Source organism: Lampris incognitus, chromosome 3 (genome assembly GCF_029633865.1).
Source record: "Lampris incognitus isolate fLamInc1 chromosome 3, fLamInc1.hap2, whole genome shotgun sequence".
In the NCBI taxonomy this organism is placed as follows: Eukaryota; Metazoa; Chordata; class Actinopteri; order Lampriformes; family Lampridae; genus Lampris; species Lampris incognitus.
The window spans coordinates 70,912,160-70,939,052 of NC_079213.1; the positions used below are offsets into that span (position 1 = coordinate 70,912,160).

The 26,893-nt window shown below is 44.8% G+C and overlaps 1 protein-coding gene and 1 long non-coding RNA gene across 2 annotated transcripts in view; one reads left to right on the top strand and one right to left on the bottom strand.

Moving 5' to 3' along the window:
* The window catches only part of LOC130110668 (uncharacterized), a 30,613-nt gene extending 17,290 nt beyond the window's left edge, over positions 1-13,323 (bottom strand). Inside the window, exon 1 of the long non-coding RNA XR_008810052.1 lies at positions 13,300-13,323. This is a non-coding gene — a long non-coding RNA (uncharacterized LOC130110668). The remainder of the gene's footprint in view (positions 1-13,299) is intronic.
* mast2 (microtubule associated serine/threonine kinase 2) overlaps positions 1-26,893 on the top strand; it is a 228,622-nt gene that overhangs the window by 88,354 nt on the left and 113,375 nt on the right. The window lies entirely within an intron of this gene.

Consider the following 26,893-nt stretch of genomic DNA (forward strand, 5'->3'; position numbering starts at 1 on the left):
GTTGGATATGAGTGGACATCAGGATTCATTAAAAAGAAGTTGCGAAATACATTTGGTAAGCTGTACTCTTGAAACGTACATTTATACATGAAGACACATGTTTGATAGATTTTGATGTTGGAACTCGATAACAAATTTAATTTCTTGATCAGGGGAGCCAATGGTTCATGGCGATTGGATGCAGTTGCCAATCTTAAAAATTTCTTTTGGATTAAAATAATTTTTTGAAGGGAAGAGGGTTGTGTATTGGCCCAAACGATTTTACAGTATGATATGTATGGATACATTAAACTATAGTAGCGTGTAAGAAGACAGGATGGATTTACCAGTGAGCAGACTTTTCTAATGATGCCAAAAGACTTCATGGCTTTTCTACACACATACTGGATGTGGTCTTTCCAAGACACTTTTTATCTACTAATACATCAAAACAATTGCAGAAGTGACTTGGTTGATTTCAATATTATTTATAAACAATTTAGCATCTTCCTTTGGATAACTTTTATTTTTATTTCTGAAAATGATCAAATTGGATTTTTTTTTACATTTAGGGCTTGTGTCCATGTAGCTTTTTTTTTCTTCTTTTTTTTTTTTTCTGAGCACCAGCATCTTTTTTCAATTCTTCCCAATGAGGAGAAAGTGTATGGGTTCACCTAGAGAAAAAAACCTGGCGTCTTTTTTCAGAGTGCTCTGACATTTTCATGCAGCCACTCCGAGCGCTTCTAGCTGAAAAGCTCTGAACTTTTCAGAAAGGTTCTGGTGTCATCACTGTCACCCCTTTTCAGGCAACCAATCATACTGTAGAAGGGCAGGACTTGTCACCCTGGTAACTAAAAAAATGGAGACAATGTCTCCAACGGATCGTGTCATGCACCCACATCCCCCTTGCTTTGTCAGATTGAGTGGTGACAACATGCAACACCAACAATGAAGTGGATATTTTACTCTATCGTGACCGGTTCAGATAGAGGCTTACAGTTACTTCTGTTGTAAAGCTGGAAGGTTTACTTTGAGTGGTCTGCCATTTGGTGACATAGTGGCACTCTTTAATAGTGTGCAAAGCTCATCCATACAAAGTATGGGGGCAAGCATCCTTCGGTTGGTACTCATGGTGAATGGTGAAAAAACAACATCAAATAGATAGTAAGAATAAGAAATAGACAATAAAAAGCAAAGGGGTTGATGCTAGTCTATCATACAATGGCATGGTGATACGTTGTCATAGAAACAAAACCCACTGAAGCATTTTTTTTTTGCCAGAGAAAAATGCTATATGGACAGGCCAGCGCTCCTGCCAGATAAAAACGCTATATGGGCACACGACCTTAGAGAAAGTTTGTTCATCTGGAACCACTTTGCAGTACATGATAGAATATAATTGGCTTCTCTGATCAAGGAACCAAAGTTTGCTTGTGATATGACAATATTAGAATCATCAGCGAACAGAATGGGCAATGCAGAATCAGACAACCAAGCAAAGTCATTAAAATAGATGAGGAATAGAAGTGATCCAAGAATAGAGCCTTGAGGCACTTTGCAATATAACTTGTTTCTGTTAGAAATACAACATTTATACATACATATTGATCTCTGTTATTAAGGTGGTCACTAAGCCAATTGATAAAAACATCCTGAAAGCCACAATGGTGAAGTTTGAAAATTAGAATTTCATGATCAACTGTATCAAAAGCCTTTGATAAATACAAGAATGGACCAATTGCAAACATATTATTGTCCAAAGCTGTGGAGAATTTGTCTATAAATTGTAAGAGAGCCATATATGTTGAGTGATTTTGGTGTTTATACGGGATATTATTATTCAGGTGTTTTAACACTCTTGCAAATATTAGCTTTCCTAAAACTTTCGAAAAGCAAGGTAAGATGGAAATTGGTCGGTAATTGATGAAAAGGCTAGGAGCCCCTTAAAATAATGGTATGACCTATGTGACTTTCAGGTATGTTGGGACAACCCTGGTTTTTAAAGAGACTGAGAGGACATGAGTTAGCGGCTCACTAATGTCCCACAAACGTCTTATTCATTTTATTTTTTTGCTCATGCTTAGCCCTCCTTGGTTATTTCTTTTTTGCTGTAGGCCAGCATACAGCTGGCATGCACTGTTGACGATACACACGGTAGAACCAACAGGAACACTGACATTTGCAATGATGGAATTGGATTTGAAAAAAAATGTATTCTCTTTCCTCTGGTTTTCTTCAGCCTACTGCAATGTCAATATCTAATGACATCTAGATTACAGTTTCAAATCATGTGGCTCCGTGTCTGCCTGTGTGTGTGTTTGTGTGTGTGTGTGTGTGTGTACGTTTACGTGTGTGTGCGTGCGTGCGTGCGTGCGTGTCTGTGTGTGTCTGTGTTCATCTGCATTGCTTCCAAATCTGATGTGGAGGGTGCTTTCTCTAAACTGATGAGGATCAGGCAGTGGAGCGTGACGTCTGTAAGCTTAAACTGTCCAAGCCCACGTTCACTAAAGCTAAAAAACAAATACATCATTTAAAACATGACCACTTTTTTTTTCCTCCCCGGGTCTCAGGTCCAGATAAGACTGTCCCACTCAATTTAAAAGGATGAGGGTGGAAAACCCCTAATTATTGCATTTTGTTTACAGAGGTTTTATAGCAACACCCAGATTTAGACCAGGTATGGTGGCTGTGAGCCCACTGAGTGAGTGGACAGGTTACAATGTGTTTATCAGCCAGGGGATGATTGGAAACAGACTAGACGTTTCACCTAAGCCCTGGTCCATATTGTGGCCTTGTATGATGTTGGTGCCTGTGGACAGTGAGGAGGTGAGGGAATGGTGCTATAAGGGAAACAAACTGTGTCTCTCTAGCTAGTCTGTGACTCAGCTATATGCCATGTATTTATCCTGTCCCACAGCAAGCCTTTCTCCTATCTCCTCCTTCATCTCCCATCCACCCGGATGGAAGATGAAGGAGATAGGTTCCCCTTTCAGCGCTCCCTTAACAAATCCTACTTTTTGGGCTCTGAGGGAAAGAGGATAGAATGACAAGAATCTAACTGGCCAGCTTTAGGTGTGTGTGTGTGTGCGCGCATGCATGTGCATACAATATTTAGTCTTTTGCCTGTATTGATGCGTTGTTCATTATTTCTACTATAATGTCTTCAGTATGGTTGGACTGGAGAAACAGTACACATATATCCACACAATCCTTTTCACACTTATCATGCACGTTGACTAGAGCTGGCAGCACACTGTCGCCAGCAATATTGTGAACTGAATTTGAACTTGGTTTTGGTACTTGCACACAAGCAGGGACGTGCGCACACAGACACACACACACGTGCCTCACTCATTGCCAGTCGCACTGAACTTTTTTTTACCTTCTTGTGCTTAAATGGGGATTTCAGTAAACATTTACAAGATGGGGACTTACAATGGCTGTACTCAGACTTTTTTAGTTGGGTTTAGTGGCAAGAAGGAGATAAGATTTAACTTGGCACGCCACTGATAAGATACCCATAGAGGCAACAAGCTTGATAACTGTTGATAACTGAATACACAATACGGGTGTGTATCATTTCTTGTGCATGTGTGGGTGTGTATTGTTAAGAGCTTGCTGTCTGATCTCCTTTCCCCTGACATGGAGAACAGTGTAGTTTTAGTCCCAGTCCCCATCAGCAAGAACCAGATCCTGACCTACACTTGGGGTTGCTCTGAGTGATAAGACCCCACTACACACTGTCAGAGCTGGAATAAAGCTCTAAAAAGCCATGGGAGTTGGGACTGGGAGCAAATGGGGGGGGGGGCGCCCTAATTCCTCATTCCTTACTGCACTCTCTTTCTCTCTCTCTCTTGCTCTCTCGTTCTCTCTTGCTCTCTCTCTCTCTCTCTCTCTCTCTCTCTCTCTCTCTCTCTCTCTCTCTCTCTCTCTCTCTCTCTCTCTCTCTCTCTCTCTCTGCTCCATTATTATTCTCTTTCACCTAATTACCCTTGTTCACTGTTCTTGTTCTCTCTCTAATACATGTTATCTTTCATCCGTCCTTTCTCTCTACCCATCCTGCAGTGAAGCTTGTCCCGGCTGGCTCAGCATCCTCTCATCAGCCCCTCTCCGTTGGGAGTAAAAGATTTTTGCGATGCAGCCTTCCCCTTTAGCTGTTGTCTTTCATCTACCCATCTCAGCATGGCGTTATAACCTCTTTCTACACTTGTCTGCTAAAAACAGGACCAAGTCCCTTCCAGAATTCAAATTATTCTCTTTTAGGGGAGGTAAGGCTATGCAGTAAATTTGGCTTGTGGGCTCACCTTACATCTCTCATGTGTTAACCCATTACAATTAATGGGATAAGATATGGGATAAGAACTGACATGCATGTTTGATGTGATGGCCACTTGACACTTGCACAGACATTTGGACAGGACAGAAAATATTACAAAACATAATTTTTCAGTACTGTAGCATTTTTTTTTTCAAACCATGACCATGAACACTAAATAGGTTACAGTCCTGTTTCTGACACTTTTCTGCCGGGAAAGGTTTTCATGATGTCATGTCTAAGTGAATGCATCTGAATCACCAGAAACGCTCTCTTTTTGTCCTCACTCACAGTGGTTTTCTGACCGGTGTCTTGGCAGTTTGAGAAATATAACTTTTTCCTTAATTTAACAAAAAAAAAAAAAGGAAAGGAAAGAAAAAGGAAAGTTTTGGTTTCCTCATTCAAGCTTGTCGCAGTGTGGTCAAGTCCATTTTGAGTGGAATATGTATAAGACTGCATCGGAACACAGTCTTGAAATACCCGGGTATTAAAGTGATTTGGGTGTGTGTATGTCGACTGTGTGCTACAGGACAGCAAATTATAGGTTTTGTTTTCAGCCATCACATTTTTACTTCATCCCAAGGTTAATGGTCACCTTTGACTAAGAGAATGTAGAAGGCTCTTGCATAATTGAGACGTAGAGGATAACGTCGAAGAGAAAAAGAGGAAGAATGTGAGAACAGGGAAAGAGACGGACAAGAATAAAAGTAGGAATAGCAGGTTGGAGACGGATTGAAAAATTAATAGAAGAACAAGAGTGAGAAATAGTTCTATAAAAAGATGGGGGAAAAAAGAAACCTTAGCAAGAGCCCAAAGGAAATTACAGTGTCATGAAGGTCTTTGTACCATCTGCAGAGGCTGCAGCAACCCCATCTGATACCTTGAGAGATCGGAAGAGAATAGGGCAGGGCTAGTCAACTACTTTCTTATGAGGGCCAACTTATTCAAATGTAAATGGTAAGGGGGCCAAACTTTTTTCAGAGTAATTATCAGATCTTAGCACGTACATGTGAACATGAAAAACAACTATTGTAGTCCTCTCTTGCTCAGAACATGACCGGGCCATGATAGCTTGTCTCTGCTCATAGTTCGCGGTTAGGCTCTGCACCCTCTGTCTGCGTGCATCCGACCCTTCTGGAAAATTTGTGTTGAAGCTCGAGTGTTGAAGTGTCTTGTCCAAATTATATTCCTTTGAGACAGCAATAGACTCGTTGCACAGCAAACATATCGGCTTCGTTCTGATATTAGTAAACATATATTTCTCAGTCCATTCGTTATTAAGTCGGCGATTTTCATTTTCAACTTTCCTCTTTTTCAATGTGGACAGTGACATTTTGAGGTTATTTTGTTTGCTAGTTAGCAGCAGCAAGCAGGTAAGCACGGCACACTCTAGGTTGGCAGCTGGTGGCACGTACGTAGGGAGCAGTTAGGGATGGGACAAAGTGAGGAGATTGAATGGGAGTGCATTCTTGCCCAAAAACAGATTTTTCTTCGCGGGAAAATGCATTATAATTTGAAATGTTCTAATAAAAATTAATTTAAGGGCCGGAAAAAATAATCCTCGGGCCAGATTTGGCCCGCGGGCCGCCAGTTGACTAGGCCTGGAATAGGGAATGTATGTACACACACACACACACACACAACCACACAATCCAAACACAAGTTTTTTGGTAAACATAGTGCTTCCTGGTTTCACTGTCTAAGAGAAGAAAAGAGAGATAAAGTTTTTGATTTTTTTTAACGTGTTTTTTTTAAATCCCCTCATAGCTGCCAGACTCACATTCAAGCACATTCTTGAATTGATTTGAAATGAACAATTATTTAATCAAGAGGTAAAGTTGCAAGATGGCAGCGCGCTGGACGCAGCGGCTACTGTGGCTCCCTGTTCAGTGCTGTTTTCTTTGTTATTTATTTGTTAGTTTTGTTTATTCACAAGTGTAGGTCATGCGCTCTTCTACAGCTGCCAGGAACTTTTAAACCTCAGAACGGATTACTCACTTCCCTCTATCATCAGGGACAGTTAGTCTCACAGTTCAAACGCTGCCCCTGTCGGCAACGTAAACAGAAGAGGGGGAAACGAGATGGGCTACACGCTAAGCTAAGTAGCGCTCCCTTCAAAGTTTCCCTCCCCCGCATCTTCATGGCTAATGTCCGATCGTTAACTAACAAAATGGACGAGATAAGACTCAGGCTATCCTCTCAGAAAAGGCTGTAGAACTGCTGTCTGCTGATGTTTACAGAGACTTGGCTCAACAGCAACATAGCTGACTCGGCAGTTGAGCTAGCGGGCCACACAGCCTTCCGTGCCGACAGGACAACGGACTCCCGCAAGATCTGCAGAGGAGGTTTGAGTATTTACGTATGTCAATAGCTCTTGTTGCAACAATATAAAGATCGTTGGAAGGCATTGCTCTGTTGATCTCAAGCTCCTTTTTTTACCTGCCACGGGCGCTAACGGCCATTACCATCGCCGCTTTATACACACACACCCCCCACATTCACACATGCTAATGCTAAGGTAGCGCTTAAGCAGCTACAATGTGCCATCAGCAGACAACAGACCAAACACCCGGACAATGTCTTTATCATAGGTGGTAATTTTAATCAGGCTAACCTCAGGGCTGTAATGCCCAAATTCCATCAACATGTCTCCTGCCCCACTAGGGGACAAAACACCCTGAACCATCTCTATATAAACATAAAGGACTCATATAAAAGCAACTCCCTGCCCCCACCTGGAGCAGTCTGACCACCTCTGCCCGTTCCTGGTCCCAGCCTACAAACCCCTCATAAAACGGATCAAGTCAGCAGTAAAGACAATCACTGTCTGGCCAGAAGGAGCAGTCTCTGAACTCCAGGGCTGTTTTTATAACACAGACTGGAGTATTTTTGCATATTCAGCTACCCATGGCTCCCATATAGACATTAATGGACAGACATCTGCCGTGCTAGCCTACATTAACTTTTGCACTGAGAGTGTCACAACAACAACAACAACAAATCAGTCCGCATCTTTCCAAACCAAAAACCCTGGATGACCAGCAAGGTCCGGCAGCTGCTGAAAGCCCAGGATACAGCGTTCAAGACAGGTAACTGCGAGGCCTACAGCGCAGCCAGATACAACCTCAAAAAGGGCATCAGAACAGTCAAACATAACCGTTCCCTACGAATAGAGGACACTTTCACAATAACTCCGATCCCTGGTGAATGTGGCAAGGCATTCACCGGGGAATGCCTTGCAAAAAAGCTCCAATAGCAGTCCCACTGTCCATGATGCCTCCCTGCCAGACGAGCTAATTAATTTCTACGCCCGCTTCGACAAGAACAGTACTGACCCAGCCACAAAAATCCCCAGCCATCCAGAAAACCAGGTGCTCACTCTATCAATCACAGAGGTCAGAGAATCACTGTGCAGAGTGAACACACAGAAGGCCGCCGAACCGGATGGCATACCTGGTCAGGTCCTCCGGGAATGCTCTGACCACCTGGCTGAGGTCTTCACAACTATATTTAACCTCTCACTGTCCCAATGCATAGTCCTAGCATGCTTTAAGACCACCTCTATCATTCCTGTCCCAAGAAATCAACACCCACATGTTTGAATGACTACCAACCCATAGCTCTCACCCCCATTGCCATGAAGTGCTTTGAGAGACTGGTTCTGGCTCACATCAAAAACACTACTACCCCCCCCCCCCCGCACATTGGACCCACATCAGTTTGCCTACCGTCCCAAAAGGTCTACAGAGGATGCCATTGCCACTGCCATGCACTTTGCTCTGACCCACCTTGTACTTAGCAACACATACATCCGGATGCTGTCCAGAGATTACAGCTCTGCCTTCAACACTGTCATCCCCGCCAAACTAACCACCAAACTCCTCTCCCTTGGCCTCAACCCCTTCCTCTGCAACTGAACCCTGGACTTCCTGACTCACAGACCTCAGTCTGTTAGATTAGGGGACCACACCTCCTCCACTCTGATCCTCAGCACAGATGCCCCTTAAGGCTGTGTTCGGAACCCCTCCTTTTCTCCCTCTTTACCCACAACTGCCTGCCAACTCATCCTTCAAATGTAATCGTTAAGTCACCAGCCGCTTCTTTTCACCTGACAGTGAGGAGTTTCACCAGGGGGTCGTAGCACGTGGGAGGATCACACTATTCCCCCTAGTTCCCCCTCCCCCCCGAACAGGTGCCCCAACCAACCAGAGGAGGTGCTAGTGCAGTGACCAGGACACATAATCACACCTGGCTTCCCACCTGCAGACACGGCCAATTGTGTCTGCAGGGACACCCGACCAAGCCGGAGGTAACACAGGAATTCGAACCACCGATCCCCGTGTTAGTAGGCAATGGAATAGACCACCATGCCACCCGGATGCCATGGGACAATATTTTGCATACAAAAAAGACACGCATGTCTACACACACACACACACACATACACACACACATGAATAAACTATTTCATAAAATATTTACAACCCTCTTCTGTCATGCACAGACTTCACCGCGCTATAATTTTATCAGAGCTTAGTGTGACAAACAAATGCCTCCATCCTTAAATGATGCAGGCTGAGCTTTCTCCCCTCCTGTCTGGAGAGGCAGACAGACTCATATGCAGAAATAGGCTGCCATCAGCACAATCGCAGACAAAACTCAGAAAGCCATGCAGACAGAAAAACATGCAACCTGTCTGCATAATGCACAGACCTCAACACACACACACACACACACAATGTGCCGTCAACTCAAGATACAGGTTTCGCAGAAAACATTTGACAACTGTTTTTCCAAATTTTCTCCGCAAACTTGCTTGGTAATAATGACTTTTACTTAAACATGCACAAACACAAAGCTTCCTCTCTCTCTCTCTCTCTCTCTCTCTCTCTCTCTCTCTCTCTCTCTCTCTCTCTCTCTCTCTCTCTCTCTCTCTCTCTCTCTCTCTCTCTCTCTCTCTCTCTCTCCTATATATAAATAGTCCTCTTGACAGTCATCATGGACACAAACTCTGTCTTACCAGAAATGTCTGTTGTGGTTTTATGGCTATTGGTTGTTGCAGTAGAGTGCATTTCTTTCTTTCTTTTTAAATTCAGGTAGTCTGAAGTATTCCCCACATCTGGGCCGGGTTATCCATATATGGCATGGGGCGAGTACCCGGGGGCACCAGCAATTTACCATGCTTGGGGGGGGGGGGGGTCACGGCACCAAATGATTAAGACAATGACTAGACTTTTAAAATATTTAAAATATATTTTAAAATATTTGTCATATTATCTGTGCATCTTTCAGCACCACGGAGGTGGGGAGGGTGACGAACAGCGAGATAGAGCGACACTTTATTTTGTTAACTAGTGCATTGCCTGTTCGGGTGTAATCCCCCCTCCGACCACAGTGTGCGTTACAATGGCAGTGTGGCATTGTTCGTCTGGTCCCCACGGGACAGACAGACAGGTAGCTAGCTTCCTTCCATTTATTGCTGATAGTAAATATGTCCAAAGACCATTTTACTAATCCACCCACCTGTGTGGAATAAGTACAATAAGTACTTGTCTGTTTTGTAAGGGCGAGAAGGAAAATCAAGTCCTTTATAAATGTTGTATCTGCCGTTTCTGACCAGGAAACGAAAATACCTTTTTGTTTGTGGATTTTGAAATGAAAAGGAAATCACTATTCTGTTTTCATTCCTTTAATTTCTTTTTCTGAAAACGACAAAAGAACCATAATTTGTAATAGCCTACACATTGCAGTACATTGTCTCAATGTGCTATATACCTTCATATCCCCTCACCTGGCCTCTATGATGATCCATCTGTTGAAATGGGTGCTTGCAGTAGTCGTTATTGGGCTTGCCTCATTTGGTATATGGATGGGATGATATTTTTAAGACATACTCTGTAATGGTTTTGCATATAGGCCTCATACTACAGAGCATTTATGATGGAAGTAATGATATTTAGCCTGATGTGTTGCACTTGGATGTGGGTTGCATTCAGATTTGAGCATCAGTGTAAGGGCTAGCTAGTATGTCAAGTCAAGTCAATTTTATGTGTGTAGCACATCATCACAAATTACAAATTCGCCTCAGTGGGCCCAGTATGGCATTTATAGGCCCATGTCTATCTATGATGCAAGGTTTTTTTGGTTGGTAGTATGTGTGTTGAGCCTTTACTTTAGCTATGAGTTCATGTAAATCTATGGTCTTTATACCCATAGTAAATTTCACTTTTTTACATTTAAGGTGGGAGGAGGGGGGCACTTCAAGTGTGGTCAGCCTAGGGCACCACACTGTTAATCCGGGCCTGGCCCATATTAACAGACACAAAGGAGCAAAGGAGGACATGACTTGCCCTATGCTAATAAACTCTTCTAGACTCCTCCCATATTTCCACAGGATGATTTTTTTCTCAAGTGATTCTGGATTTAGGAAGCCTATTTATTTAACAACCTCGGGCGGAAACACGGCTAAATAGCACTGACTTTGTTACAAGAAAATATTTTGTTTAAAAGTCATTCTAGAGTCATAAACATCACTGTTTGGCACCACCTATTGAATGACACACGCACACGCACACACACACACACACACACACACACACACACACACACACACACACACACTTGCTTGCTGGTTGTCCATCGTGCCCGATGATGACCATCTTCTTCTATTTGTGGGTCCTTTGAGGACTCAGATAGCAGAAGATACCTGCGCAGAGATGGTTTTTAAAGTGGCATGGGGGGTGCGCTTCTCCCAACGCCACATGACTTGATTGTAGAGGAGATGGTTCCGATGGCAAGGGGGATCCCTAGACGACCGGCACCTCCACACAACTGCAGGGGGCTGCTGGAAATCCAGTTTTTCGGAAACCACCTTGAAGCGTACCGCCACAGCTTGCTTTTCTGTTGGGGTAAGCTCCCTTAGCCTTATGTCTTCCCAGACTCACCCACAAGGCAGCAGGGCAGTGGTTGATAGGTGCCAGGGCATGTCCACCAGGGTGGGCCTGCACACCATATCTCTGGGACCCACTGCTGCTCCGAGATCCTCTGCCAAGTTAGCCTGGGGCCGCAAGACCCCAGTTACCACGTGTGGCCACGGGGAGGCCTGGCAGGAGTCTTGGTGAAGGAGAGGCTATGTACTGGCAAGGGAAGGCTTACACGCTAGGATGCTTCCCTATTCGCCACAAAGGCTAGCCAGCGGCAGCAAGCTAAGGGCAGGAAGGACACAAGCGGGTTGGAAGAACACATGCACCTTCCCTCCAACTACACACTGTTACACTAGACGCATCACAACACCCTGTGTGTATGTACACACACACACACGTCTCATTCATCATGGTTTGTTTGTCCTCTCTCACTCTTCTTGTACTTGGTCTGGGTGTCTCAGTACATAGGATTTAATCAGAGATATCAGCCGGTCCTCTAGCCAGGCAGTAGCTGGATGGGAGGAAGTCTTTTTAACAAGCCAGCGGTAGACTGACTCAACTAACTGATGGAAGAAGCAACACAAATAGTTAGCCTTTTTACCTTCTTAGTCATTATGCAAGTGATACAACGCGTGTGTGTGGGCGTCTTTGTGCATTTGTATATATGTATGTGTGCACGTGTGGTTTGGCCTTGTAAATCTTCCCTTCTTAAACGGCCTAACTGCAAAGGGAGGGGGACTCTTTAAAAGATGTTTACAACCCTCCAGTGGAAAGGGTTGCAGAAAAACGGCTAGAGAAAAAGCGATATTGCAGTGAAGGACCACTAACTAATATAAGAGCTTATCTATATTCATGAAGCTCTACTCAGCCTCTGCTATGTCTAAAGTGATATGGGCACATAGCTGTATCTCCTCGTGTACTATATTCCCCAGCTTGATACTACATGCATGTATTACGTACGTCCACATGTGAGGGTGCAGCAGAGTGAGCAGTGATAGTGATGTAGGTAGGAAACACTGTTAGAAGTGTGTGCACGCGTGTGTGTGTGTGTGTGTGCGTGCGTGCGTGCGTGCGTGCGCGCGCGCACGCAAGATAAAGTCATTGTGTTTTTTTGTGATCAGAATCATCAAATGCTAACTAAGGGCCATAGTAGTAGCAGCTGAATTTGACAGGCATTTTGAAGATATGCATGTCACGGAAGACATTATCAAATTCATCACAAATCCATTTCTTCCCACTGACACTGGGTGGCACGGTGGCGCTGTGGTTAGCGCGGTCACCTCCCAGCAGGAAGGTCCTGGGTTCGAGCCCTGGGGTAGTCCAACCTTGGTGGGTCATCCCTGGTCGTCCTCTGTGTGGAGTTTGCATGTTCTCCCCGTGTCTATGTGGGTTTCCTCCTGGGGCTCCAGTTTCCTTCCACAGTCCAAAGACATGTAGGTCAGGTGAATTGGCTGTACTAAATTGTCCCTAGGAATGAATGTGTGTGTGTGTGGGGGGGGGGGCTATGATGGCCCTGGTGGCCTGTCCAGGGTGTCTCCCCACCTACCACCCAATGACTGCTGGAATAGGCTCCAGCATCCCGCAACCCTGAGATCAGGATAGGCGGTTCAGATAATGGATGGATGGCATACATTTGCATGTCGGCGAGCTACAGTTTCTGCAAGAATGGAAAGGTAATATGCCTAAAAGTATCCAGTGGAAACTCCTCCATGACTGTGTGTGTGTGTGTGTGTGTGTGTGTGTGTGTGTGTGTGTGTGTGTGTGTGTGTGTGTGTGTGTGTGTGTGTGTGTGTGTGTGTGTGTGTGTCTACGTCTTAGCTAGTGTCTTTTTGTCTACTCATTAATGGAATGTTTTGATATGGTCCCCTGATGAGAATTATTGTTTGCTGCCAGGTGCTAACCCAGATGGACTTCATTAGCTAATTAGCATCTCAGTTTACTTTTAGTTCAATATGGGAACTTTTTCTTTGGCAGTTCTTGGTGAAGTAATTGCTGCATTTAACAGCAAAATTCAATGTCCCTGTATGCTGTGGAGCTAACCGGAATGAACAGAATATTCTATTGATATTGATAGTGGCTTACCTCAATCAGTGACATACACGATATGGGATCCCTCCGATGCGATGTTCTCACTACCTTTTAAAGTCACAGAGGAGGTCCGATAAGTGTGTCCCTGGCTTTGACAGGGTGCATTTAGTTGGCATGGTCAGTTAAAAATAGCCCCTTATCAGCGAGCTACATGTCAGTTAGATGCAGAGAGAGTGTGTATGTGTGTGTGTGGGGGGACTTTTTCCCCAGTTGGAAGGGTGAGAGAGAGAGAGAGAGAGAGAGAGAGAGAGAGAGAGAGAGAGAGAGAGAGAGAGAGAGAGAGAGAGAGAGAGAGAGAGAGAGAGAGAGAGAGAGAGAGAGAGAGAGCGAGAGAGAGAGATGATGATGGAGGGAGAAAAACACTGTCCTGGGCAGTTCGTTCCCATTGATGGGCATTTTGGACATACATTTGAATTAACCTCCTCTAATAAGGTAGAGACATAAAACGGTGCCGAGACAGGCTTGAGGTTTAATTAGTTGTCCACGGAGCAGAAGAAAAGGGACATGGCTGCTCTTATCTGCCACCACAGTCTACATGTTCCTTTTCTCATTTCGTTTATGCTCAAATTTGCACTCAACTATTTTCCTAAACTAATCATAGTTTTAGAATAAATTTAGCGCCGTTGCTTTTGACCATTTGCAGGTCACGGAATGAGCCTTGGTTTACCTTTAGGTTGTCTTTAAATATTAACAAAATGAAGTATTTAGGAAAAAAATTGCATTAATGACATTATTTTTGTTTGGCAAACTGAATTAATTATTTTTTCTTTCAGAGTGTGTATATTAAACGGGCCTTGGCATTGTGGCGTTATGTTATATGATCGCATCTTTGCTTTTTGTGGGGTGTTGTAAACGAACTGACCATGCTAGGCGTGCATTATTCAGGACACCGAATAGTTTGGGTTTAATTTTTGATTTTTGCATCCTACTCAGTTATGACACAACACCTTAGGTTTAACCTTGCCTGCACACACACCCAGCAACGGTGTATTCGGCGCGATCAGTCATGCAGTTGAATAATCATCCGTTTTGTTGGCCTGTCCACAGGATTTTTTGAACAGGCCAACTAACTGCTAAGTCGGCAACTTTTGTCAGCCATCCATAACAAAGTTGCAACCACCTAATAAACCAGATCTTCTCTGAACCAGCCAGTCAAAAAACTGAGCCAGCCATCGGCCATTCGGCCAGCCAGCTTCCCACCTAGTGTCAGTCACATAACCTTTGTGAACATTCCTCACCCTTCAGCATGACCCCATTCCCCAGCCTCTGGCCTCTCCTTTCATTAACACGGAGCGTCTGACTTGGAGCTGCAGCCAGAACAGAACAAGGTGGGGTTGTCACATTCTCTCATAGCCATTAGTCAGGGTTCACCTTCTCTTCACAGAGATGACGGCGTTTGCAACTAACTGTTATGTCTTGCACACATCAATATGTGTTCATTAGAGAAGAGGTTGAAATGGGCTCCCTGTACTGAAATGTGCACATGTGCATGTGCATGTGCGCACATACACACACACACACACACACACACACACACACACACACACACACACACACACACACACACACACACACACACACACCAGTCTGACATATTCCTCATTTAGTCTTTTAATTTCTCTTGTTCTTGTCTTAATCGTCTCTCTCTTTCTCTCTTTAGTGAGTCACCAGTAGATTGGTCTCCCTCTGTTTTTGACACGGAGCATGGGAGACCTGAAATCTCTCTCCCTCTTTTTCTGTTCTCCCCCTCTTTTTGCCTTTTACCCAGCACCAATCCTTTACTCATTCTGTTGTTCTAGTATGTCTAGAATTCACTCTCCCTTCTTTCCTCCAATAGGTTTCTGTCTGTCCCTGTCTGTCTGTCATGTATTGCGGGGACTAATGGTATTTCAGATGTCCCCCTTTTCACCATGCTCACAGGATGTCACACTGTCTCTTCTCAGCCCTTCCATCCCCCTTCTCCTCACTTCTGTCCATACATGGATGTCTCTTTGTCTGTTTTCCTTTTCTTTCAAGCAAGCAAATTCAATGTTTATTTTGTTTTTTTTTATGTTGCTTTTTTGTGTTGCCTTTCACAACACAGCTACTCAGAGAATCACCTAAATGTCCAAATAAACAAAAGATGGACAGAAGGATGTGCTTGGTTGCTGAAATTATAGGGAAAGTGAGACTAAATGGAGCCAAAATTATAAAAAATAAATAAATACAAAAATTCAAAACAAACTGTATCTCAATAAAATTAGTGTCTCAGAGTAATTAAAGACCAGTTTTCCAGATTAATGATATTGGTTTCCGGTGGTAGGGGTGATGATACAGCAGAAATGGAAGGGAAAAGAAATGAGAGCTAGCGACGGGAGCTGCTAAGCACAAGCGGAGACCTGACAATATTTAAATTCTTCCTGTTGAATCAGTAATCAGCTTATGCCTCAGATCAGTTGACTCAAGATTAATTCATCCCAACACAATGAGAAATTATGAATGTCACATTTGGTTGTGTTGTGTTGTGTGTGTGTGTGTGTGTGTGTGTGTGTTTGTTGGCATGAGCCTTGTTTTGATTAGAGACGAGCAGGCTGTAGCGATCGACGCAGTGTCGAGTAGTGGAGAGAGAGCGGGAGGCGGAGCACATGTCCTTTCATTCATTACATGCAAATGCCCTGCCTCATGCATCCATGTGATTGGCTGTCCTCCCAGAACGGCTCCTCTGACGAGGAAGTGTGCGATAGAAGGGGTGAGTGAGAGAGAGAGAGCGATGGATGGAGAGCACGATAGAAGACCGGGGAGGTGCCACAGCATGTGTCCAAACTGAGACATCATAGAGAGAGAAGAAGAGATTTGAAGAGCTGCTGAAGATCCTCCATATGCACAGAGACCCCCTGTTCCGGGGGAAAATACGGTGGGGTCCAAATTTGGGATGTGCACCTGCTGTCACAGACCACTTCAAGGGCGTACGCCAGCCATCGACCTAGAGTATCCAGGAGGATTGAGAACAACACGCAGAGGCCGCATCTGTGTACTGTGAGGGAGAAAAAGACGACTCAACACTTCCTTCCTCCCTCCCTCCCTCACCCCGTCCCCTGATTACTCCCAGCTGTGCCGGATACCTTCCTTTTTGTATTCATTGGATTAAGTGAATGGACAGAAAACTGAGGCACATTGAAGAGACTGAGGGGATGCTGAAGAGGACCAGCGAGATAAAGAGATGACTGTTGTGTGCGAAAGACACATGCAGCTGACAGCGGCGCGTGTGTGACTTTAGTGCACGTGTGTACGTCTTTTGACGTGTGTGGGAGTTCCTAAGCTTTTTGCCTGCTTTAAACCGACAGCTTAGCTTGTTGGCGTGGAGAGATACAGTAAGGTGCCTCATTTTGTCTCTGTGTCAGTGGTCCACTGCCGGCAAACAAACACTCTTGTTCTTCTTTCCTCCTTTATCACCGCCCATCCAGCAGCTTCAAGTGTGGCTGATGTCTGTGGTAGTATTATTGATGATATTATTTTTGCCTCTAAAAGTGGAAAGTACACAACACTGACAAAGAGGTTGAAAGAGAGACTGAAGACATTGAGAAAGAGAGAAGTCCTTTTTTTTTAAGCTGTGTGATGACTTGGATTCTCACTGGTTAACCTCACTCATCTATTCAGCCTGTGCCTTGGGAGGATAGCCAACACACACATACACACACACACACACACACATACACATACACACTCCTTCAGTCACTCTGTTATTGGGGCCGGCACCCCAGTTGAAAAACCGTTAAAACTCTCCAGCATATTACTGGTGAGCGGGGTCGGTGGAGGGTGGGGGAGCTGGGACAGTGTTTTGGACATGCGAGGTTGCCTGCCACAAGCACTTTGTGCGTGTCTGGACTGCGTGTGTGTGCACGGGGGCTCATTACAGCCCAGCTCTTAATCAAGCCAGACGGTAGCAAGCCGGTGCCTTCCCCCTTTATGCCTCCCTCCATCCCTTCTTCCCCAGCTCCATCCACCCCCTGAGGCCCCATTGTCATCATTAATTTCTCTTGCAAACGGCCCATGAATAATGGAAAGAGTGGAGTCTCCTCTGGACTAGTGCCTTTGGGGGACAGACAGAGAGAAGAGGGGGTAGAGAGGCACGAGAGAGGGGGGGTATTAAAAAGCAGATAAGAGCTGTGAATGTACACATTGCCTCTGTGGAAAAGAGAGGGAGGCAGAGCGAGGGTGTTTGCCTGGTTCGGAACGGATGAATGGAAGAGAGGTGGAGAGGGGCCGATCTCAGAGACAAAACACGTGCTCTGCTGACGGAGAGCAAGGGGGGAGAGGGGAGAAGGGGAGCAGGCAAAGCAGAGGAGAGGACACTCCTCACTCGTTTATCCTGCTGGCTTCTCTGCTGTCACATCCAGGCTGTCTTTTATCTACAGCAAGCTGGAGCAAACAAAAGAAAAGGCAACGAGTTAAACGAACAAAATAAATAAACCCGGTGGACTGACGTCTTGCTTCTTGGCCAGGATCAGATAAATGCACTGCGTTCTGTCTACCGCACGCACCTCTCTTTTTTTTCTTTTGTCAGAGTTTGTGGGACAGGCATAGCAGTTGTGAAGGGGCAAATCTGTGCTGCCCATGTATGCTGAAAGGAGCACTGCATTATGACCGAGGAAGACAAGACGCCAGATGAATGCAAATGCACCGTCCGCCAAACGAAATCTCCCCGAAGCCTTGGATTTTATTTTGCTTTTGAACATTATGCACACAGGGAAGTCTTGATTAGGAACTCATCCACTTCTTTTTTAAATTCTCTTTCAATTAAACACCCTGTTTAAACTTCCTTTGAAGCGTGTGCAAGAAGGTTCTTCAAACAACCGACCGAGTTTCAGGCAGTGAGATACTTATTTTTAGCTGTACTGGAAATGAAAACAGGTCTGCTGAAGTATTGCACAGATCCGGGAAAAATAAGAAATGCATGAGGGGGGCACATTTGGAATAGAAGACACCATCTAGAGAAGACACAGACGTATTTTGGCGTCTGGAACATTTGTTGACATCCAATGGACCGCGGGGGGGAAAGAGAGAGAGGCTATGACGTAGCTTCCTCCTAATGGCCAGTCTTCCCTAGAAAGTGCCTAAGATTTCACCTCGGGGACCCTAGCTTTTGCGAGGAGGTTGTCCGTAGCTCTGAAACGAAGACACGTGTTGAAAGGAAGACGTCACCTGACTCGCCACGACCATGGACGACTCCAGCATTTTGAGACGTAGGGGATTACAGGTAAGGATTAATCTGTCAATCAACGAAACGGGAGTTCATGTTTCCTGTGGCACGTAAGGTGACAGATTGTGCACGTTGGTATTGATCCCAATGTAACTGTGCTGGTAAGGGATCAAGAAAATGTTATTTAACTGACACGTTCTTGCATACCTACCATGCTTAACACTCGGTGCGTTTGCGCAGTGTAACGTTGTGAATCTGTAGACTCGTGATGGAATAGGATTCAGTGACCGATGCGGTTGGGAAAAGGGACTGAAATAACTGCCATCCTCTACCACAGATTTCTGACCTCCCTCTATTTTGAGTTGATTTTTATGAGTTTATGTGAGCCTGTGTTGGGTTGTTGTCTCGCACCTGTCTCCATGCAGGACATCATTATCCCTGCCAGGTGGATAGCCTGGAGGAGATAATAATGTGTTTGCTAATAATGCATTAATATGAATGTGTTTGGTCACGTGTGTGTGTCCGTGTGTCTGCAGCTAATCTCGCAAACTACCAGCCTAATTTTTTTTTGTACACAGTTATGGCTTTAAGATAAAGAACCTCTCATGGTTGCGGTGATTCTAAACTTTCGAAAAACATTTGTTCTCGCTATCGCCACTCTCTCTCGTCATTCACTCTCTAGCTCGCTCAACCAATGCTGCTGTCTGTTGCTGCCCGATCTAAGTCAACCACGTACACCCACGACTCACATCTACGGTTGACTCGGACCAGGCAGCGACATGATCATAAGAGAGTAAAAGAATTTGGATAATTCAAAAAATGAGAAAGTTATAAGGGGACAACTCTCCTCTAGGTTGCAGCCAAAACAGGGATTGTTGCATATTCTTGTCGCTGCCTGGTCCGAGTCAACTGTAGATTTTGAGTCGCGTGGGTGTAAATGGTTTTCCCCAGCTTTATTATATTATGAAAATAAAGACAGGGTTAGGGTCATACTAAAAGAGTCGCATAGAAAACCTTTTCTTTTTGGAAAGTGCAAGTTCATATTAGACTTGGTCGCATTTGTGCAAGTGTCCACCTAGGAGGCTGCACATCCACAGACTGACAGGCAAAACGTTTTTCTTATTAAGTAGATTTTTTTTAGCTTGAGTGCTGCACATTACAAACGTTTTCTTTTTACATTTCCCATTCAGTCAACTTTGGCACTGTGCAAAAGTCTCACAATGGCAGGAAAAAGGCTGTTTTTTCAGTCCGTGTGTGCACGTATCAGTCCGCTGCTAGTTTCGCATACGACTGGGCCTGTCAGCCTAATGATTTTGTGCACAGTTATGACTATGATCGAGGGTCTCTCATGGTTGCAGTAATTCAAAACCTCTGAAAACCCTGTTTTACACCGCAATTGAGTGCTGACTCCTCAGCTGGCTTTTTACCCGAGTCCGAGCACCGTAGAAGGGGGCGCACACAGGCAGTGCCTCCGTATTTTCCCTTCTCCCGGTAGGCGAAAGAGGGAGTGGTTTGTTGCCAAGTCCAAGTGCTGAAGAAGGGGAGATATGCTTGGCGGAGATCTGCGCTCTACTGAGTGCACTCTTCTGGTCGGAAGTGTATCGATACTCTTACACAGCACGGTCGTTGTTTGATCACACACAGTCGCACTCGTCAGCCCTGCATACCCTCACTCTTTGACATATTTTTCAGTGGTGCGCGCATGCACGCACATACACACACACACACACACACACACACACACACCTTGTTCTGTGTCTTGCTGGTGGTCAGCAGTACTTGTTTACAGTCAGTGTGACGCCACAGCCTAGTGAATAACAAGCCAACAAATATGATAAACAAAGTAAACACCATGTTTTGACAGAATGGCTTGTTAATATTACTTCTTAAAAGGACGGTGACTCTCTTTTCCAAGGTGTCATGAACTCCTTTAGAGTTTCACGAGACTGATCATTGGTTTGCGTTCAGCGCTCAACCTCAGATAACCTCCCCCCCCCCCGCCTGTCTCTCTCTCTCTTTCTTCCGACATTTATCTTCCTCATATGTTCAATACCGTAGGTTCCTACATACACTTTAGACAGTATTAAGCGTTGCGTTGCACAAAACGTTCACTGTTTTTAACAGCTTTCTGTAGGGACAAACTAAGCCTAGAATGAGGGCGCCAGGCAGGGAGGGATGGATGACCTGGATTTGGTCTAGTTTCATTTGGGCTTCGTGCCTATACACCACCTGTCCTCCCTCATATTTTAAAGCTAACTTTTTTTTCTCCTCTCAGTTTCATTGTGTAAAAAAAAAAGCAATCAATAATCTATGCAAATATATCTTGTTTAGGGACTTAATGGGGTATGTTAGATTTATGAGAATTCTTGTGAGCATTGGGGACATGCCCCCCCCCCCCATTGTTGTTGTTATTAAGAATATGAGAAATGAAAATGTAATTTTTGGTTAGAATGGGATAGGCAGTTGATATTTTTAATATGACTTAATGAAAACTGAAGATGCAGTTTCTCGTGTATACGTAGACTCGTGTATAGAAACCTATAGACATCATGTACATAAATGCCCTTTAGATGCCAAGCAGTATTGATTTATATTTTAATGTGGAGCATTTTAGCACGCACTGACAGAAACTAATTTGTGTTGTGTGCTTGTTTTTGTGTTTCTGATTGAGCCAAGGTGTTTGTGTGTTTGTTCCTTAGCATGGAGATCAAGATGTTGTGTGTGTGTGTGTGTGTGTGTGTGTGTGTGTGTGTGTGTGTGTGTGTGTGTGTGTGTGCGCTGCGTCTGGCCAACAGCACTGTGTTTTGGGGTCTTTTCTTCCTCTAAATCCCTTTGTGTGGATGCCCACCTCTGGCCACCAGTACAGACTGGAGAGATGAAACTCTCAGCACTACTGACACAAACAACACATAACCTGGGCCCCATTTCATGCATCTAGGATAGCTCCAGGACACACATCTCGGATTATGCTTAAACCGAGAGAAGACAGACACACTTGTAATGGAGTATGCTTCACAACTGCTGTCATTTTAGAGTTCTTATTGTGTACTTTTGATAGCCTCGCAGTCAGACAGCCTTGGGGTAGGAGGTCGTGTCGCTAGTATCTCACCCTGTCTTGGCTCTGTCTGTGGTCTACTGACAGATAGAAGGAATTGCGGAGAGACAGAAACAGCAAGGGAGAGATGGAGAGAAAAGACATATTGCCAGTGGTTTGGAGGCCAACGAGAGAATCCTGCAGCGTGACCCCTGGGTTATTTCAGGCAGCTGAGTGAAAGAGTTTGGGATGGAGAGGGGAGGTTGTAAAGAAAGAGGGCAAGGGTGAAAAGTCAAATGATGTCAGCACACAACTGTGCAAGAATTCTTGGTGACTCTAATGGGGGGGAAAGATGGAGGGAGGTCAAGGGTGAGAGACCAAGTAAATAGTTGCTCTGAAAATTGGGAAGACGAAGACCAGAGTGAGAAATAGAACAAAAAGGGAGGCCAAAAAACATAGCATTCCATTGTTTATAGCTTTTGTGTTGCACAGAGGGATTTGGAGAATTAGCCATGGCTATAGGTGACTGGGATTCATATGTCTGCACTCCGAGTCCTGGATCTGTCCGTAATGCCTCTTAGCTGGCTGTGTTTATGGTTTATGGGTGAGGTTAAAGTGCGAGTGGGTTCTTTAAAACTCTTAATACCTCTAAGGGCTTCCTCAGGACTAGCTAAAGACCAGTCCTTCTTGAAGTGGCTGAGTCCAACCAAACACAGCCTGGTTGCTTTGTTGTCTGCCCTAAATCAAGTGCTCGAGGCGTACTGGTTTTTCCGTTGATTAGCTCATAATACACATGGTGAGGCTCTGAAGAAGATATTATTTAGGGGTCGCACTAATCCTTAACCTTTGTGAGTTTTAGCATGTATACCTGATTTCCCGCCCCTTTTTTGTGTGCTGTGGTGATTTAAAGCTAATCTCGAAGGTAGCACTCCGTATTGTCGAGTTCATCAATCTTTTCTGTGAGACGTTCATCAAAACGCACGATAGTGTTGATGTCATTGAGCAAGTCCTGTTACAATAACCTTTAGTCATGGTAACATACAGTATCAAATCTGTTTTAGGACTTAATCTCTGGGATGTGTGCGTGTTTTTGTGTGTGTGTGTGCGTGCGTGCACCCATGATCACGTGTCCTCTGTGGTGTGAGAAGCATGCCAGTTGAGGATTATCTGCCATTCACAGCAACACACGGGCAGATTTTTTTTTCCCATTAACAAAAGCCTGACTGTGACTAACTTGCATACACCCTAAAATCTGGATCACCGCCCTGTGCTGACATATTCTGTCTGGGTAGCAACTCTCTCTCTCTCGCTCTCTCTCGCATACACTCACACTCTCTCTCTCTCTCTCTCTCTCTCTCTCTCTCTCTCTCTCTCTCTCTCTCTCTCTCTCTCTCTCTCTCTCTCTCTCTCTCTCTCTCTCTCTCTCTCTCTCTCTCACACACACACATACACACACAATGGAGATAAGCTTCCACCAGTTAGGGATTCCACAAGGACAATTTCTTAGAGAACTGGGTCAAAAATTCTTTGTAAATTGAACCAGCTTTTACTGAAATATTTTAAGTTGGCTAAGTCAACCAAACCCGAGAGTTTGCTTTTTTCAAAACAAGTAAACCTGATGGTATTAATAAAAATACAAAACAAAACAAAAAATGCTTCGATGCATCCTATGCATTGCCTTTGTGCACTGCCTGTTGACACCTATGTCCTATTGGACTTGAACCTAGTTTTTTGGCACTTGCTTGTGTTGTTGTCCCTTGACTAGATTGGTTTTTTTTTATATACTTTAATGATCCCCGTAGGGAAATTACACTCTGCATTTAACCCATCCGAGCTGTGTAGCTAAGAGTAGTGGGCAGCCACCGTGCAGCGCCCGGGGACCAACTCCAGTTCGTCTTGCCATGCTGCGGTCAAGGGACAGACAGTATTAACCCTAACATGCATGTCTTTCTGATGGTCGGAGAAACCGGAGCACCCGGAGAAAACCCACCGCAGACACAGAGAGAACATGCAAACGCCACCCAGAGGACGACTTGGGATGACTCCAAGGTTGGACCACCCCGGGGTTCGAACCCAGGACATTTTTGCTTTGAGGCGATAGTGCTCACTACTGGGCCACTGTGCCGCAATCCTCAGATCCTTGCTTGTGTTGTATTAACTCTCAGATGTGCGTCACTTTGGATAAAAGCATCTGCTAAATGAAACTGTAACATTGTAACATGATAAAATGCATACAGTGGATACACCCTCCCCATCATAATGTCTTTTGTCATGATGGCATAATATGAGCATATAGACAATAAATATCCCCAGCATTTGGTCAGGGCAGTAGAGATATGGGGGGGGGGGGGGATTCTCTCTCTCCTCTGTCAAGACAGACATTGGGAGAGAGGAAGAGAAAAGAGATGGGAAAGACCAGCTGGTAGAGAAAAATCAGTCCTGTAATGTCAGGGACACAAGAAGTAGGGGTGCATGAGAAGCCCACGGGGCATCTCTACACCCCCCCTTCTCTCTTTCTCTCTCTCTTTGTGTATCTCTCAACCAGGGTGGATGTTCCTTGTGCTTGACTGATTCTCCAGATATGAGTGTTGGGTGGAGAGTGTGTGCATGTGTGTGTCAGAGTTGTAGATTGTACCTGGAGGGTGGTAAGGAGGGGGTGGAGTAGATGGAGTATAAAAATGGGTGGGGGAGGGTTTCCTTGGGGGGGGGGGTAGGACATTTGTTTTGTTTCAGATGTTAATAGATTACACTTTAATTCTCATAGATTAAGATACTACAAGGAGGAGGGCTGTGCTTTTCGTTGTTTTAGGTTTTTTTCCCAAAAGGAAAAGTTTATGATCGTTCTGCAGTGGTAGTAATATTTATTATTTTCATAATCACTCCCATGGCAATGACTTACACGTATGCCTGTTTTTAGGTTTAAATTCAGTTGTTTTTTTATCCCTCCCCCCTTTTCTCCCCAATTGTACTTTGCCAATTACCCCACTCTTCCGAGCCATCTCGGTCGCTGCTCCACCCCCTCTGCTGATCTGGGGAGGGCTGCAGACTATCACATGCCTTCTCCGATACATGTGGAGTCGCCAGCCGCTTGTTTTCACCTGACAGTGAGGAGTTTCACCAGGGGGACGTAGCGCGTGGAAGAATCACACTATTCCCCCCCTCCCAGTTCCCCCTCCCCCCCTGAACATGTGCCCCAACTGACCAGAGGAGGTGCTAGTGCCACGACCAGGACACATAACCACATCCGGCTTCCCACCCACAGACAGACTTGGCCAATTGTGTCCGTAGGGACGCCTGACTAAGCCGGAGGTAACACGGGGATTCGAACTGGCGATCCCGGTGTTGGTAGGCAACGGAATAGACCGCTACACTACTCGGACACCCCTAGGTTTAACTTCAAGTTTAAGTACATTCCTCCACAAATGATTAACCACTCTATTTGCAAGCACTGATATGAAGCACAAAGTTTCAACTTAGATATCTGAAAGAATCAACTTAAATATATTTTTCTTCTGCAAACAAATCCAACATCCTCCATTCTGTTTTGTTTCCTTGATGTTTGAATAACGCGGTTAAGGTGGAGCCAGCCAGGTTGTCTGTCTGACACTGTTGATGGGAACTCGGCTTAGTTTTGAGCGAGGGCACCGTAAAGGAGCGGCCTTGCTCTCCTCTCTCAGACAGACTGCAGTGTTGTGTGTTAGTGCTGTGTGGCAGTCTCTTTCTGTTTGTTGCACTGGGGAATGTAATCACTAATATAAATCATACAGGGACATAAAGGGTCATGTTGAGCTAACTCGTTTGTGCTGTCCTTAACCCTCGAAGGTCTCATGTGTTGTCTCATATCCTGCTATGCTCTTCATAGTTTTCTTCCTTGTGCCTCCTCCCTTTGTTTGTTTGTTTCTTTATTTTGCTGAATTGCTTTTAAGGGCGATAGCTCTCTCTCTCTCTCTCTCTCTCTCTCTCTCTCTCTCTCTCTCTCTCTCTCTCTCTCTCTCTCTCTCTCTCTCTCTCTCTCTCTGTCATTTTACTTCATCATTTTCTCATATATTGGAGGTTGGTTATAATGGGGCCCTTTGGAGGCAGTGGCTCTTAGCATGATGGAATGATTCTGCTCTGCTTCTCTTCTCTTCTCTTCTCTTCTCTTCTCTTCTCTTCTCTTCTCTCCTCTCCTCTCCTCTCCTCTCCTCTCCTCTCCTCTCCTCTCCTCTCCTCTCCTCTCCTCTCCTCTCCTCTCCTCTCCTCTCCTCTCCTCTCCTCTCCTCTTCTCTTCCTCTGGCTACTTTCAGCCTTGCAGGGGTCCTTCTCACTCCCTCTCTCAGCCTTTTGAAATATTGATAACCCAGAAGTACCCAGGCTGAAAAAAAAAGAAGAAATTTCGCTTTTCCTCCTCAGGTTTCAGACCACCCTCACCATCCCCCAAGCACGCACGCACGCACACACACACACACACACACACACACACACACACACACACACACACACACACACACACACACACACACACACATACACTTAGAAGCTAAGCAACTTGGGAAATCTGGTCTTCTGCCAGTGCAACAATGTTGAAACAAAATGGGTGTTATTCGTGGTCCAAATTGCTCAAATTGTGCTTGTTAAAGAGAAGATTTAACAAAACAGAAAGGGAGAAAATAACAGAAGCAGAAGACAGATGTAATGGAGGAGGGAAATGGTCACAAAAAGCACCAATTAAAAAGCGAAATGCTAAATCTCCCCTACGGATTAGGCATTATTAAAAGTGTTCTTTCCAGTAGGGTTGAGCAGCAGTCCTGCAGTCGCTGCTTCCGGGGTGCTTGAGTGTGTGTGTTTGTTTGTTTGTGTGAGAGAGGTGCTGGTAAGATGGCGTGTCCGCGGGCGCTCCAGGCCAATGAAGAGCAGGGTGGGGACAGGAGGTCTCTAGCATGTAGACGGTCAGTCAGCTGGTATGGTCTGAGGCTGAATATTATCAAGGAGGCCAGCGAGATGGCCCTCGAGTCTGAACAGGTAAGACTGTTGGAGAATAAGCAGCCTTGCTCCTTTGTCCATAGCAGCCACAGATTGACTTCAAAAATATTTTAAACAAACCCTTTTAGAAATGGGTAGAATCATATCAGAAGGTTTTCTCAAAGCTCTGGCACCATGTGAGAAACTAATTTAATAACTTCCAGGTCCAAGTAAACATGCAAGTTGTATAAGAAAAAATAAGCAAAACCTGATGAATATATCCCGCATCACATATCGCACATGTAATTATTGTCAGGCTTCCGTTTACATGTTTCAAGTTTATATGTTGTATGTGAAACTACGTTCACATGTATTCTCATAGTGAAATGTTTGTTTTGCCGGTTCAACACACAAGTGGAAAATAAAAGGACTTT